General features: G+C 41.8%; 1 protein-coding gene across 15 annotated transcripts in view; it reads left to right on the top strand.

Annotated features, from left to right (window-relative positions):
* The window catches only part of rbfox1 (RNA binding fox-1 homolog 1), a 512,645-nt gene extending 510,596 nt beyond the window's left edge, over nucleotides 1-2,049 (top strand). For 12 of the 15 annotated variants that reach the window (XR_011673971.1, XM_071391187.1, XM_071391214.1 and 9 more), the window contains one exon: nucleotides 1-2,049. This exon is cut by the window's left edge. The gene's annotated coding sequence lies outside the window, so the exon portion shown is untranslated. The other 3 variants (XR_011673973.1, XR_011673972.1, XR_011673969.1) reach the window with 3 other exon arrangements.
* The last annotated feature ends 10,206 nt before the right edge of the window (nucleotides 2,050-12,255 follow it).

Below are 12,255 nucleotides of genomic sequence, written 5' to 3'. Positions count from 1 at the left end.
CAAAGTAGTGCACTATGTAGGGAATAGGGTGCCATAGGGCCCTGGTCAAAGTAGTGCACTATGTAGGGAATAGGGTTCCATAGGGCTCTGTTCAAAGTAGTGCACTATGTAGGGAATAGGGTGCTATAGGGCCCTGTTCAAAGTAGTACACTATGTAGGGAATAGGGTGCCATTTGGGAGGCATGTGTTGTTTGGTTTACTGTTGAAACCATCATCTAGTCCCTTTAGTCAAAACCCTTTATAGAGTAGGTTATCCCACAGTAATAGTAATGAGACTGATACAGATGTTGTTTTTATAGAAATTACAGTTTATCCATTGATATAGTTGCTGACTTTTATATTATGGGAGAGATTTAGAAAATAATGATAATGTCTATATTCACCTTCTCTATTTTACCTTTCTGTTTCGTTTTGTTTTTTCTTCCAAAAATTATACGACTGATTATTTGTACCCGATGAAAGCTGAACAAAATATATATATATATATAACTACAATGTATTAATGGAGACGTTTGAGCTGTGCAATGAAGGTGTTCTCTTAAACACATAATACACAACTGTAACGTTTTAGTTGTAGGCTATAATACCAACGGTTAGGGAACGCGTTTCTCGTCATGTTTATAGAGTCATCGTGTCCAGATGGATAATGACACACTACAAGTAATGCAATCATAATGTAGATATTATCACGGCGTTTTTGTCAACTGTACTATTTTGCCGACACACACACAGCCTGTACACGGTCTTCACTGCTACTAGGCTGTAAAACATGTGTCCTGTACGTTGTTGGTGTTTGTTAGTTAGGCTTTATGTTTTACATTGACTTGTCTTTCTTTTGGGGTTTGATATCATTTTTAAATGTGACCTCCTTTGTAATGTTATTTTCTAGAACTCAGCCTTTACACTTTGAAAAACTGTTTGATTATTTGAGAAAATTAGAAATATATATGACTTGTGAAAAAAAGATGATGTATATGTAAATATGAAGATGAAGCTGTTGTTGATTAAAGTGCTCCAGGGGCGAGAGAGGAAACGCCCAGCTCACCTCACGCAGCTAAATACTTCCTTCCACCCCTCTTTCCTTCCTGATATCCTCTCTCCCTCCTTTCCTCCCTCCTTTCTTCCTACACCTTGTTTACAAATTAACCTGATCAAAGGTGTTTGTCACATATCTCAGTTTTGTATTTATAAGAAGAAGAAAAAATATTCAGAAATGCCACCCATGAAAAAGGCCGTGGCATCTGCAGGTTCTGGGGTTAAGTCCCATCCTGTTGGCAGGTTGTGGGGTTTAGCCCCATCCTGCAGGTTCTGGGGTTAAGTCCCATCCTGTTGGCAGGTTGTGGGGTTTAGCCCCATCCTGCAGGTTCTGGGGTTAAGTCCCATCCTGTTGGCAGGTTGTGGGGTTTAGCCCCATCCTGCAGGTTCTGGGGTTAAGTCCCATCCTGTTGGCAGGTTGTGGGGTTTAGCCCCATCCTGCAGGTTCTGGGGTTAAGTCCCATCCTGTTGGCAGGTTGTGGGGTTTAGCCCCATCCTGCAGGTTCTGGGGTTAAGTCCCATCCTGTTGGCAGGTTGTGGGGTTTAGCCCCATCCTACAGATTCTGGGGGTTAAGTCCCATCCAGTATGCAGGTTGTGGGATTTAGCCCCATCCTGCAGGTTCTGGGGTTAAGTCCCATCCAGTCTGCAGGTTGTGGGATTTAGCCCCATCCTACAGATTCTGGGGGTTAAGTCCCATCCTGTTGGCAGGTTGTGGGATTTAGCCCCATCCTGCAGATTCTGGGGGTTAAGTCCCATCCAGTCTGCAGGTTGTGAGGTTTAGCCCCATCCTACAGATTCTGGGGGTTAAGTCCCTGTCCTGTGTTTGCTGAACCATCAGTCGGCATGGCAACACGAATCCTAGCTACACCACCGCGTGTCTCTGTCCCTACCCTCTACATCCTCTGCTTCCATACGTGTTGTGATGAGATACACCCTCCCTTGTTCTTGTATGTGCATGCACTATGGTTCTTCCAATTAACAATAACCATCAATAAAGTTTGTCAAGAAAAGCAGACTGTCTGGGCTCTACTATATTATCACTCTGTTTTTCTTTATTTATTTACACATTCTGAAGATAATTACCAGAGTTTATCCTGTTCTGACCAGATGGAATTGACTCTCAACCTGGCCCAGAATTTCTCCTGTTCTGACCAGATGGAATTGACTCCTCACCTGGCCCAGAGTTTATCCTGTTCTGACCAGATGGAATTGACTCCTCACCTGGCCCAGAGTTTATCCTGTTCTGACCAGATGGAATTGACTCTCCACCTGGCCCAGAGTTTCTCCTGTTCTGACCAGATGGAATTGACTCTCCACCTGGCCCAGAGTTTCTCCTGTTCTGACCAGATGGAATTGACTCTCCACCTGGCCCAGAGTTTATCCTGTTCTGACCAGATGGAATTGACTCTCCACCTGGCCCAGAGTTTCTCCTGTTCTGACCAGATGGAATTGACTCTCCACCTGGCCCAGAGTTTCTCCTGTTCTGACCAGATGGAATTGACTCTCCACCTGGCCCAGAGTTTCTCCTGTTCTGACCAGATGGAATTGACCCTCCACCTGGCCCAGAGTTTCTCCTGTTCTGACCAGATGGAATTGACTCTCCACCTGGCCCAGAGTTTCTCCTGTTCTGACCAGATGGAATTGACTCTCCACCTGGCCCAGAGTTTCTCCTGTTCTGACCAGATGGAATTGACTCTCCACCTGGCCCAGAGTTTCTCCTGTTCTGACCAGATGGAATTGACTCTCCACCTGGCCCAGAGTTTCTCCTGTTCTGACCAGATGGAATTGACTCTCCACCTGGCCCAGAGTTTCTCCTGTTCTGACCAGATGGAATTGACTCTCCACCTGGCCCAGAGTTTCTCCTGTTCTGACCAGATGGAATTGACTCTCCACCTGGCCCAGAGTTTCTCCTGTTCTGACCAGATGGAATTGACTCTCCACCTGGCCCAGAGTTTCTCCTGTTCTGACCAGATGGAATTGACTCCTCACCTGGCCCAGAGTTGTTCCTGGTCAGATGGTCAGGAAAAACTCATTGCCTTTTAAACTCCTTCAGACACAGGACCAACCAGGGCCAAACAAGAGAGAATGGTGACTTGTGATTTAATGTATTATTTCCAACCCAGTTATATTTAAAAGGTATATATCAGATCAGTTATAGTTCAGACCCAGGTATATTTAAAACCAGGTATATATCAGAACAGGTATAGTTCAGACACAGGTATATTTAAAATCAGGTATATATCAGATCAGGTATAGTTCAGACCCAGGTATATTTAAAACCAGGTATATATCAGATCAGGTATAGTTCAGACACAAGTATATTTAAAACCAGGTATATATCAGATCAGGTATAGTTCAGACCCAGGTATATTTAAAACCAGGTATATATCAGATCAGGTATAGTTCAGACCCAGGTATATTTAAAACCAGGTATATATCAGATCAGGTATAGTTCAGACCCAGGTGTATTTAAAACCAGGTATATATCAGATCAGGTATAGTTCAGAGCCAGGTATATTTAAAACCAGGTATATATCAGATCAGGTATATTTCAGACCCAGGTGTATTTAAAACCAGGTATATATCAGAACAGGTATAGTTCAGACCCAGGTATATTTAAAACCAGGTATATATCAGATCAGGTATAGTTCAGACCCAGGTATATTTAAAACCAGGTATATATCAGATCAGGTATCAGACCCAGGTATATTTAAAACCAGGTATATTTCAGATCAGGTATATTTCCGACCCAGGTATATTTAAAACCAGGTATATATCAGATCAGGTATCAGACCCAGGTGTATTTAAAACCAGGTATATATCAGATCAGGTATATTTCCGACCCAGGTATATTTAAAACCAGGTATATATCAGATCAGGTATCAGACCCAGGTATATTTAAAACCAGGTATATATCAGATCAGGTATAGTTCAGACCCAGGTATATTTAAAACCAGGTATATATCAGATCAGGTATAGTTCAGACCCAGGTATATTTAAAACCAGGTATATATCAGATCAGGTATAGTTCAGACCCAGGTATATTTAAAACCAGGTATATATCAGATCAGGTATATTTCCGACCCAGGTATATTTAAAACCAGGTATATATCAGATCAGGTATAGTTCAGACCCAGGTATATTTAAAACCAGGTATATATCAGATCAGGTATAGTTCAGACCCAGCCAGGAACAGTATATTAGAAAGGTAGTTGTAATATGGATGTCAGCACTAGTTTCTAATTGAAGAATGAAAATAATTACTCTCCCATTCCCCAATTTGATTAGTATAATGAGAAAAGCGTCGCCAGAGGTTAGGGAAAAAGATAAGCAATATAAATGTTTAAATGTGATGGAGTCACATTACTGAGGTAATTACTGCCGCTCTGCCACAGTAACCAACAATCAATAATTCACAGATTCCAGGTCACATGTCTCCCTCGTGTCATTTACAATTCGTTATTAATTGTGTTATTTAAAAGGGAGAATTATTTTTATAAAAAACTGTTTCAGTTCTCGTTTTTCAGCCTGGTCCTCCAGGAGAAAGGGATGGAGCAAGAAAGGGAGACGGAAGGAGACAGAGAGATGGAGAGAGAGAGAGGAGGAGAGATAGGAAGATGGAGCGAGGGAGGGAGACGTAAGGAGACAGAGAGATGGAGAGAGAAATAGGAGGAAACAGAGGAGGAGAGATAGGAAGATGGAGCGAGGGAGGGAGACGTAAGGAGACAGAGAGATGGAGAGAGAGAAAGGAGGAAACAGAGGAGGAGAGATAGGAAGATGGAGCGAGGGAGGGAGACGTAAGGAGACAGAGAGATGGAGAGAGAGAGAGGAGGAAACAGAGGGGGAGAGATAGGAAGATGAAGCGAGAGATAGTAAATGTCATTCCGGTTCATGTTCTGTTGTATTGCGATCACATGTTAAGGTTCAGATACAACACTTTTGTAGCTTTCATGAGGCTTAGGGACGGAGTTCCTTTGAGATGCATATCCCAATGTTGGGAGCGTAACAATAATATTTAAATAATCATGTTATAAAATGTACATTAAAATACGTGTAAAATATTGAAGGAAAATTGAAATTTGCTGTGTACAAACTTAACATGATCAATCAATCAATCAAATGTATTTATAAAGCCCTTCTTACATCAGCTGATATCTCAAAGTGCTGTACAGAAACCCAGCCTAAAACCCCACACAGCAAGCAATGTAGATGTAGAAGCACGGTGGCTAGGAAAAACTCCTTAGAAAGGCCAAAACCTAGGAAGAAACCTAGAGAGGAACCAGGCTATGAGGGGGTGGCCAGTCCTCTTCTGGCTGTGCCGGGTGGAGATTATAACAGAACATGGCCAAGATGTTCAAATGTTCATAGATGACCAGCATGGTCAAATAATAATAATCACAGTGGTTGTCGAGGGTGCAACAAGTCAGCACCTCAGGAGTAAATGTCATTTGGCTTTTCATGATGAACATGAATTACAATTAACCGCACAGGTGTCTAAAAATAACTGAAAGCCTTGGCCCCAATAGGCCACGCCTCCGGAAAATAACCACAATACCCAAACATGGGTTAATATAACCATCAGTTAGGTTTTTAATCACTTCCATGCTGGGTTGACCCAGCAACTGGGTCTTTTCTAATGTACCCCATTGGTTATATTCAGGAGGAGTGGCCTAATGGGGGCGTGGCTTTCACATAGTTATTTTTGGACACACTCACAGTAATAACATTAGTCTTTAAATATTATAACAATGTGTTAACTATGCCAACATTGGGATATGCATAGGCTCTTAAGGAACTCAGACTGTTGTGTTATCCTCTTAAGGAACTCAGACTGTTGTGTAAGCCTCTAAAGGAACTTATACTGTTGTGTAAGCCTCTTAAAGAACTCAGACTGTTGTGTAAGCCTCTTAAGGAACTCAGACTGTTGTGTAAGCCTCTTAAGGAACGCAGACTGTTGTGTTAGCCTCTTAAGGAACTCAGACTGTTGTGTAAGCCTTTTAAGGAACTCATACTGTTGTGTAAGCCTCTTAAGGAACTCAGACTGTTGTGTAAGCCTTTTAAGGAACTCAGACTGTTGTGTAAGCCTCTAAAGGAACTCATACTGTTGTGTAAGCCTCTTAAGGAACTCAGACTGTTGTGTAAGCCTCTTAAGGAACTCAGACTGTTGTGTAAGCCTTTTAAGGAACTCAGACTGTTGTGTAAGCCTTTTAAGGAACTCAGACTGTTGTGTAAGCCTTTTAAGGAACTCAGACTGTTGTGTAAGCCTTTTAAGGAACTCAGACTGTTGTGTAAGCCTCTAAAGGAACTCATACTGTTGTGTAAGCCTCTTAAGGAACTCATACTGTTGTGTAAGCCTTTTAAGGAACTCAGACTGTTGTGTAAGCCTTTTAAGGAACTCAGACTGTTGTGTAAGCCTCTAAAGGAACTCATACTGTTGTGTAAGCCTCTTAAGGAACTCAGACTGTTGTGTAAGCCTCTTAAGGAACTCAGACTGTTGTGTAAGCCTTTTAAGGAACTCAGACTGTTGTGTAAGCCTTTTAAGGAACTCAGACTGTTGTGTAAGCCTTTTAAGGAACTCAGACTGTTGTGTAAGCCTTTTAAGGAACTCAGACTGTTGTGTAAGCCTCTAAAGGAACTCATACTGTTGTGTAAGCCTCTTAAGGAACTCATACTGTTGTGTAAGCCTTTTAAGGAACTCAGACTGTTGTGTAAGCCTTTTAAGGAACTCAGACTGTTGTGTAAGCCTCTAAAGGAACGCAGACTGTTGTGTAAGCCTTTTAAGGAACTCAGACTGTTGTGTAAGCCTTTTAAGGAACTCAGACTGTTGTGTAAGCCTTTTAAGGAACTCAGACTGTTGTGTAAGCCTCTTAAGGAACGCAGACTGTTGTGTAATCCTCTTAAGGAACTCAGACTGTTGTGTTAGCCTCTTAAGGAACTCAGACTGTTGTGTAAGCCTTTTAAGGAACTCAGACTGTTGTGTAAGCCTCTAAAGGAACTCAGACTGTTGTGTAAGCCTCTTAAGGAACTCAGACTGTTGTGTAAGCCTCTTAAGGAACTCAGACTGTTGTGTAAGCCTCTTAAGGAACTCAGACTGTTGTGTAAGCCTCTTAAGGAACTCAGACTGTTGTGTAAGCCTTTTAAGGAACTCAGACTGTTGTGTAAGCCTCTAAAGGAACTCAGACTGTTGTGTAAGCCTCTTAAGGAACTCAGACTGTTGTGTAAGCCTCTTAAGGAACTCAGACTGTTGTGTAAGCCTCTTAAGGAACTCAGACTGTTGTGTAAGCCTCTTAAGGAACTCAGACTGTTGTGTAAGCCTCTTAAGGAACTCAGACTGTTGTGTAAGCCTTTTAAGGAACTCAGACTGTTGTGTAAGCCTTTTAAGGAACTCAGACTGTTGTGTAAGCCTTTTAAGGAACTCAGACTGTTGTGTAAGCCTCTTAGGGACCTCAGACTGTTGTGTACGCCTCTTAAGGACCTCAGCCTGTTGTGTAAGCCTCTTAAGGACCTCAGACTGTTGTGTAAGCCTCTTAAGGAACTCAGACTGTTGTGTAAGCCTCTTAAGGAACTCAGACTGTTGTGTAATCCTCACAGCTCCAGTCTTCAAAGAAAACAACCACCAGCTGTCAGGGTCAAAATAACCCAGCGTGAGTTCTAGCCACTATTTACCCAGCACTGGGTTGTTTTAACCCAGCGTGAGTTCTAGCCACTATTTACCCAGCACTAGGTTGTTTTAACCCAGCGTGAGTTCTAGCCACTATTTACCCAGCACTAGTTTGTTTTAACCCAGCGTGTGTTGGATTGAATCCCGGCCGTACATAGTATAGTTACTGTATGTGATGAACATAAATACAGCTTCTATCAAAGATATATCAGATTAGTATGACGAGTGATGAGTAAGTAAAGACTAGTAGAGAAGAACCTCTAGAGGAAGTAGTGGAGGAACCAGGAAAACTAACAGTGCTGTGAGGTTGGTATGAGTTTGGTCCTAACAACCATTTGGAGACTGAAAGACTATATGAATCGTGCCTTGTCCTCATTGGGGTTTTCTGAACACCATTTGAAGAACCAGGCCTCACTGCCACTGTTCCTGTTCAGGATGTTCTCTCATGGTTTGAAGAACCAGACCAGACCAGAGAGAGAGGAGAGAGAGAGAGAGAGAGAGAGAGAGAGAGAGAGAGAGAGAGAGAGAGAGAGAGAGAGAGAGAGAGAGAGAGAGAGAGAGAGAGAGAGAGAGAGAGAGAGAGAGAGAGAGAGAGAGAGAGAGAGAGAGAGAGAGAGAGAGAGAGAGAGAGAGAGAGAGAGAGAGAGAGAGAGAGAGAGAGAGAGAGAGAGAGAGAGAGAGAGAGAGAGAGAGAGAGAGAGAGAGAGAGAGAGAGAGAGAGAGAGAGAGAGAGAGAGAGAGAGAGAGAGAGAGAGAGAGAGAGAGAGAGAGAGAGAGAGAGAGAGAGAGAGAGAGAGAGAGAGAGAGAGAGAGAGAGAGAGAGAGAGAGAGAGAGAGAGAGAGAGAGAGAGAGAGAGAGAGAGAGAGAGAGAGAGAGAGAGAGAGAGAGAGAGAGAGAGAGAGAGAGAGAGAGAGAGAGAGAGAGAGAGAGAGAGAGAGGAGGCAGCGATTCAATCCGGTACATGTTGTAGAGCTCTTGACATTTAAAAGTGATATCTGATTGAGTCAAAATCTGCAGCGTTTACCTTGAATGCGATCTCTGCAAAAGCTGTAACATTGCCTTTCACATCCCAATGCACAATGGGATTGAATCCTGGCCTTAGTCAACATCAGAAGAATCAAAGCATGTGAAGAGAGCCCATCACTTTACCAGAAACACATTCATTCAATAACCACTTTACAATAAACACATACATGGTGTTTCCAACAGTGTTCAGTGTATTTAGTCTATAATGGTGTTTCAAACAGTGTTCAGTGTATTTAGTCTATAATGGTGTTTCCAACAGTGTTCAGTGTATTTAGTCTATAATGGTGTTTCCAACAGTGTTCAGTGTATTTAGTCTATAATGGTGTTTCCAACAGTGTTCAGTGTATTTAGTCTATAATGGTGTTTCCAACAGTGTTCAGTGTATTTAGTCTATAATGGTGTTTCCATCAGTGTTCAGTGTATTTAGTCTATAATGGTGTTTCAAACAGTGTTCAGTGTATTTAGTCTATAATGGTGTTTCCAACAGTGTTCAGTGTATTTAGTCTATAATGGTGTTTCCAACAGTGTTCAGTGTATTTAGTCTATAATGGTGTTTCCTACAGTGTTCAGTGTATTTAGTCTATAATGGTGTTTCCAACAGTGTTCAGTGTATTTAGTCTATAATGGTGTTTCCTACAGTGTTCAGTGTATTTAGTCTATAATGGTGTTTCCTACAGTGTTCAGTGTATTTAGTCTATAATGGTGTTTCCAACAGTGTTCAGTGTATTTAGTCTATAATGGTGTGTCCAACAGTGTTCAGTGTATTTAGTCTATAATGGTGTTTCCAACAGTGTTCAGTGTATTTAGACTATAATGGTGTTTCCAACAGTGTTCAGTGTATTTAGTCTATAATGGTGTTTCCAACAGTGTTCAGTGTATTTAGTCTATAATGGTGTTTCCAACAGTGTTCAGTGTATTTAGTCTATAATGGTGTTTCCTACAGTGTTCAGTGTATTTAGTCTATAATGGTGTTTCCAACAGTGTTCAGTGTATTTAGTCTATAATGGTGTTTCCAACAGTGTTCAGTGTATTTAGTCTATAATGGTGTTTCCTACAGTGTTCAGTGTATTTAGTCTACAATGGTGTTTCAAACAGTGAACGTTGTGTATTTCCCATTTCCTCCTTCTCTCTCCCCCTCTCCTTCTCTCTCCCCCTCTCCTTCTCTCTCCCCCTCTCCTTCTCTCTCCCCCTCTCCTTCTCTCTCCCCCTCTCTCCCCCTCTCCTTCTCTCTCCCCCTCTCCTTCTCTCTCCCCCTCTCCTTCTCTCTCCCCCTCTCCTTCTCTCTCTCACTGGGTTTGAATGAACACAGATTCCCTTTATTGTGTGACATCGCCTTTAAATCCCCTCTCTAACAGCTTGTATGTGTGATGCCTCAAGCAGAGTGCTAACAGTTAATCTGATATGAATTTAGAAACTGTGGTAACCTTAGAGATGACATGAATTGAGGTGGTTTTAGACATAAACACACACACACACACACACACACACACACACACACACACACACACACACACACACACACACTCCGGGAATAGCATGAAAGAGGTGCTGTTATTTTGAGCGGTTAGTTAAGCATGTGTGGCTGCAGGCAGCCTCCCTAAACATACAGCACCAGTCTAAAGTTTGGACACACCTACTCATTCAAGGGTTTTTCTTTATTTTTACTATTTTATACATTGTAGAATAGTAGTGAAGACATAAAAACTATTAAATAACACATATGGAATCATGTAGTAACCAAAAAAGTGTTAAACAAATCAAAAAATATTTTATATTTGAGATTCTTCAAAGGAGCCACCCTTTCCGTGATGACAGCTAAACATCAACGGTAGTCACTGGAATGTATTTCAATTAACAGGTGGAATTTCTTTCCTTCTTAATGCGTTTGAGCCAATCAGCTGTGTTGTGACAAGGCAGGGGTGGTATACAGAAGATTTGGTCTATACAGAAGACTTGGTCTTTCACCCTATTTGGTAAATTACCAAGTCCATATTATTGCAAATATTAGCTCAAATAAGAAAAGACAAAACGACAGTCCATCATTACTTTAAGACATGAGGGTCAGTCAATCCGGAACATTTCAAGAACTTTGAAAGTTTCTTCAAGTGCAGTCGCAAAACAAAACATCAAGCGTTATGATGAAACTGGATGTCATGAGGACCGCCACAGGAAAGACCCATAGTTACCTCTGCTGCAGAGGATACGTTTATTAGAGTTAACTGCACCTCAGACTGCAGCGCAAATAAATGCTTCACAGAGTTCAAGTAACAGACACAATATCAACTGTTCAGAAGAGACTGTGTGAATCAGGCCTTCATGGTCGAATTGCTGCAAAGAAACCACTACTAAAGGACACCAATAAGAAGAAGAGACTTGCTTGGGCCAAGAAACACAAGCAATGGACATTAGACCAGGTGGAAATCTGTCCTTTGGTCTGATGAGTCCAGAGTTTAGATGTTTGGTTCCAACCACAGAGTCTTTCTGAGATGCAGGGTAGGTGAACGGATGATCCCTGCATGTGTAGTTCCCACAGTGAAGTATGGAGGAGGGGTGTGATGGTGTGGGGGTGCTTTGCTGGCGACACTGTTTGTGATTTATTTAGAATTCAAGGCACACTTTATCAGCATGGCTACCACAGCATTCTGCAGCGATACGCCATCCCATCTGGTTTCCAATTAGTGGGACTATCATTTGTTTTTCTACAGGACAATGACCCAACACACCTCCAGGCTGTGTAGGGGATGTTTGACCAAGAAGGAGCGTGATGGAGTGCTGCATCAGATGACCTGGTGTCCAAAATATACTGACCTCAACTCAATTGTGATGGTTTGGGATGAGTTGGACCGCAGAGTGAAGAAAAAGCAGCCAAAAAGTGCTCAGCATATGTGGGAACTCCTTCAAGACTCCTTCAAGACTGTTAGAAAAGCATTCCAGGTGAAGCTGGTTGAGAGAATGCCACGATTGTGCAAAGCTGTCATCAAGGCAAAGGGTTGCTACTTTGAAGAATCTAAAAAATTAAATATATTTTGATGTGTTTAACACTTTTTTGGTTACTACATGATTCCATGTGTTATTTCATAGCTTTGCTGTCTTCACTATTATTCTACAATGTAGAAAATAGTAAAAATAAAGAAAAACCCTTGAATGAGTAGGTGTGTCCAAACTTTTGACTGGTACTGTGTATTTTTAAACATTTAAAAGTTATATTTTTTAGATTAATGTCACGATCGTCATAATAAGCGGACCAAGGCGCAGCGGGATATGAGTACATCTTCTTTTAATAGAGATGACGAAACACGAAAACGAACACTTTTACAAAACAAAACAACAAAGAAGCTATAAACGAAAGTGCACACACAAGCTACTAACGTACAACATAGACAATTACCCACAAACACCTAAAGCCTATGGCTGCCTTAAATATGGCTCCCAATCAGAGACAACAATAACCAGCTGTCTCTGATTGAGAACCAAATCAGGCAACCATAGACTTTCCTAAACACCTACACTGAACACAACCCCATACATACT

Source organism: Salvelinus alpinus, chromosome 1, assembly GCF_045679555.1.
Source record: "Salvelinus alpinus chromosome 1, SLU_Salpinus.1, whole genome shotgun sequence".
NCBI lineage: Eukaryota > Metazoa > Chordata > Actinopteri > Salmoniformes > Salmonidae > Salvelinus > Salvelinus alpinus.
Note: the sequence above shows the minus strand (reverse complement) of the source record. Positions and strands in the feature narration are given on the sequence as shown.